The sequence below is a fragment of the Octopus bimaculoides genome, chromosome 2 (genome assembly GCF_001194135.2).
Source record: "Octopus bimaculoides isolate UCB-OBI-ISO-001 chromosome 2, ASM119413v2, whole genome shotgun sequence".
Classification (NCBI taxonomy): domain Eukaryota; kingdom Metazoa; phylum Mollusca; class Cephalopoda; order Octopoda; family Octopodidae; genus Octopus; species Octopus bimaculoides.
This window is the reverse complement of record NC_068982.1, coordinates 65,546,416-65,551,007: the sequence shown is the minus strand read 5'-3', so window position 1 is coordinate 65,551,007 and position 4,592 is coordinate 65,546,416. Positions and strand designations below refer to the sequence as shown.

General features: G+C 35.5%; 1 protein-coding gene across 5 annotated transcripts in view; it reads right to left on the bottom strand.

Moving 5' to 3' along the window:
* The window catches only part of LOC106868682 (1-acyl-sn-glycerol-3-phosphate acyltransferase delta), a 120,616-nt gene that overhangs the window by 65,634 nt on the left and 50,390 nt on the right, over window positions 1-4,592 (bottom strand). The window lies entirely within an intron of this gene.

The following is a 4,592-nucleotide window of genomic DNA, read 5'->3' as shown; positions in this document are numbered from 1 at the left end:
GCTCCACGAGGCTCCAGCAGGGGATGGTGGCGAACCCTGCCGTACTCTTTCACCACAACTTTCTCTCACTCTTACTTCCTGTTTCTGTTGTGCCTGTAATTCAAAGGGTCAGCCTTGTCACACTGTGTCACACTGAATATCCCCGAGAACTACGTTAAGAGTACACGTGTCTGTGGAGTGCTCAGCCACTTGCATGTTAATTTCACGAGCAGGCTGTTCTGTTGATCGGATCAACTGGAACCCTCGACGTCGTAAGCGACGGAGTGCCAGCAACAACAACATATGCATATACATATACATACACCCACCACCACACCACACCCACCACCACACCACACCCACCATACCACACCACACCCACCATACCACACCACATCACTATAGACAGAAGGGAGGAGAAAAGAGAGAGAAAAAATAATAATAAAACACAGATACAAACAGGGTAATATACACATAATAGACATATATGCATTACCTGTGATATATATAAGAAATAGAGATAGATAAATAAAAAAAAGACAAAAATAAAAAATATTTGTCACATACCTGTGATAAATATAAGAGATAAAAAAAAATCTATATAAAGTGCATGGATACAAACATAAAAAGCGAACCCATATACACACACAAACAATATCAACAACATGACTAACAACAACAGCAACAGCGGAGGTGACAATGATGGCAATAACAACAACAACTACTATGATGGCAACACTGTGGGCGAACACACAAACACAGAGAGATACAGGAACTGTACCGAACGTTTGGGTCCCAGGACAGCAGTAGCGATAACGGGGTGAGAGGATGGAACTGAGGGGAAGGCCATACTGCTGCTAAGAACAATGACACACACACACACACACACACACACATACACAGATGCAAACGCATGTGCAGATAAAGATAAACATCATAGAAGAGCAGAATGGAGTAAGTGGAACAAGAGCACACACGAAAATGAAAAGTGGTGCTGAAGGGGTCACAGATGTATGACGAAAGATTTCCAGACAATGGACATGAGTTAAAATAAGAACAGTAATAGACGAGTGAAGAACAAATATATAGTGTGTGTGTTTATTTGACAAAAAAAAAAAAAAAATGATCATCCCAAAATACAACAACATCTGTTTCAACACATGATTTCACACCAAGGATCTTGCAATACAAATTGATAAACTTATATAAGAAATAAAAAAAAGAAGAGTAAGCCAGTTTTATCTTCCAATGGCTCAGCTGATATTTTTAACTTTTACAACTCTAAAATTAAATCTATTATAAATATCAAACACTTTATTCTAATCTCATTTTTTGTGTTCTTCGTTGATAGTTACAATTCTCACAAATCTTGTTACAGATAATAATCCACATGAAACAGAATCCACACAAGTCATTTGAATTACCAAAGTTTTAGGGACATAATTGTAGCAACAGTATTTTACAATCCTGTCTACCTTACATCAAATCACATAGTATTTACCTCACCCCAACCACCACTTCGTTCTACTCTACATCATAGGTTGCTTCCTTTTTGTATATTTTGTTTTCAATCACAAACACACACACCTCATTCTTCTTTACCTTAATCCCTATTTCTCCTCATCTTCTGAACCATCATAATGTATTTATTTCATTCTAAGTTTGTAGGTCATCAGCCACTCAGTAGAGAAATATTCTAGAATTGTATGGCCTGAGAAGGACCAAGTTCAAAAAGACAACTTCTCTAGTTGATATTACAATAACTACATCAGGCCCAGTATTGGGTGTTAGAAGTGGCATTTAACCACAAGAAGAAGGAAAGTATCTACTCAAATGTAACAATACATAAAGACAACTGTGACAATAATTATAATGGTATAGTTTGGTTTGTCTTTCATTATTTTATACACATTTCCATAGTAACATAATCAGAATAATTTTGCAAATTTGGATTTTTGTAATTATGAAATAAAAGGGAAAAGTGTACCATATTTGATGGCATATATGACACACTTTTTACTCCAAAAAAAGTCTCAAAAGAATTACAGCAGGTCCTATATGTGAAGTTGGGCCTCCCATAAGCTTCACTGCACTAAAACTTTTCTTTCCTGAATAAGCCCTGCTGAAACTGGGTGTGTGTTTAATATGCCCATGTGTCTTTTCTGCCACCAAATACAGTATGTCATCCAGGATGTAATGACATCAATAAGGTTTGAACTCAAGAAAGTGTTATCTGTAGTCTAGCTATTATCAAAATATCCTAACCATTAATAAGACAAATATAAACAATGTCATCCCTTGTCTCTCCGCCCAGGCTCAGCACTATCCCAATCCTTCCTCCCTAGATATCCACTCTCTGAAATTCCCCTTCCTGCACAAATTTTTTCCCTTAGAGTCATTAACTTGCAGCAGTTCAAGCAGAACATTAATTACATCAACCTAAATAACCTTGAAGAGATTGAGAAGGAAATGAGTATATTACTTTCTTCTTGACTGATACCATAAAAAAACACAAGTCCTTTAGATCTATGTCATCACAGGGCAATTAATGAAAAACTTGACTATGAAGTCACATAAAGTTATTGCTGTAGCTAAATAACAAATTCTGCTATCTTATACATTTGTTTACAACAAACATGTTTTGCAGCAACAATAGAAACATTTGAAATATTTATTTGAGCTTATTTAGGTCAACTCAATTAGTGAAACAAATTAGCTAATTTTCATTTGTTTAAAGTCTGTCTTTCCATGCTAGCAGAGGAATGGGATGGATTAAGAGTTATTTGAAGCAGAATTTTATGTTCTTTCTATTGCTAACTCCTACCTGCTTTGCAAGAAAGGGATTTTTTTTATTCTACTGGCTTTCCAAAAGAGAGCAACCATTTACAATGCCAGTAAGGAATGCTGATATCAGCACTGCTACTACCAAGTGATAACAACATAGAATATAAGCATACTTGCACATTCATATATACATACACATATTTATGTGTATGTGTGTGTGTATATATATATATATATATATATATGCCAGTGGCACGTAAAAAGCACTCTTTAAACTTTGGCCATCATGGAGGAAGACAAGTGAGGAGATTTTTGGCAATATACCATGTTTGAGAAGACCTGTCAAGCCAAGTGAGATGATAGCTGTGCTGATGCCAGTGTTTCATAACTGGCATCTATGCTGATAGCACATAAAAAGCACTCACTACACTCTTGGAGTGGTTGATGTTAGGAAGGGCATCCAGCCATAGAAACCTTGTCAAATCAGATTAGAACCTGGTGCAACTCCCCAGCTTACCATTTTTCAGTCAAACCGCTCTGATGATTATATATATATATATACAGATATTCAATAATGTTTACATCATTAAAGCTGCTTTAAATTCGTTGTTGAATTTAATCTTATGTATGCATTATCATGGCATACCAGCAATACTTTTTACACTATTTATATATGGTCATAAATTGGCAATTCGGTTCAACCCTAGTTCAATTCAGGTACATGATATTGATAAGCCACAAAAATAGTGAAATATCAGTATCCATCATATCTGGATAGTATTAGAGGTGAGTTGTCACACCTGTCTATGACTTTCAGGTGTTATAACACCCAGTGCAATGAGAGAGTTGTCCTTCAGGTGCTATACTGCAGTGAATCAGTGAACAAACAAAACACATGCACTGAGTATGTGCAGTCGATAATGTATGTATGTGTGTGTGTGTGTGTGTGTGTGTGTGTGTATGTATGTATGTATGTATGTATGTATATATGTATGTATATGTATATATGTATGTATATGTCTGTATGTATGGGTATATATATATATATATATATATATATATATATATACAGGGTCCGCCATAAGTAACTATATATTTTCTTTTGCTTGTAACTATGTTGATACTTATTCAATTTTTCTTCTTCATTTGTCTTATATTTTTATTTCTTTTTTTTTTCCCCTATTTCAGATATACTGTTACATCAAATATGTCCCCCTGATTAACAAAAGATTGCAGTTTTGAAATGGTTCTGCACAAAGTTTTCTGGCAGTTCGAATTTGTTCCTTAAGTTCAGCAATGTTGCGGGGCTTTGTTGAGTAGACTTTCTCTTTGAGAATGCCCCAGAGGAAAAAGTCGGGAGGGGTCAAATCCGGTGAATGAGACATCAACAGGGCAGGTTGGCGTCCAGCCAGTCTCGCACAAGCGTAGCATAATGGGCTGGTGCTCCGTCCTGCTGAAAGTACAGATCTTCTGCTCTATCCTGCTGTTGTAATAACGGCAAAAGCAGCTTCTGTAGCATAGCCAGATAATTTTGTGCAGAACCATTTCAAAACCGCAATCTTTTGCTCTTTTGTTAATAGGGTGGACATAATTGATATAACAGTATATCTGAAATAGGGGGAAGAAAAGAAATAAAAATATAAGATTTCAGCTTTCAAATGACATATGAAATAAAAAAATTGAATAAATAAAAAAATTCAACAAAATTACAAGCAAAAGAAAATATATAGTTACTTACGGCGGACCCTGTATGTATGTATGTATGTATGTATGTATGTATGTATGTATGTATGTATATATATATATATATATATATGTATGTATACATA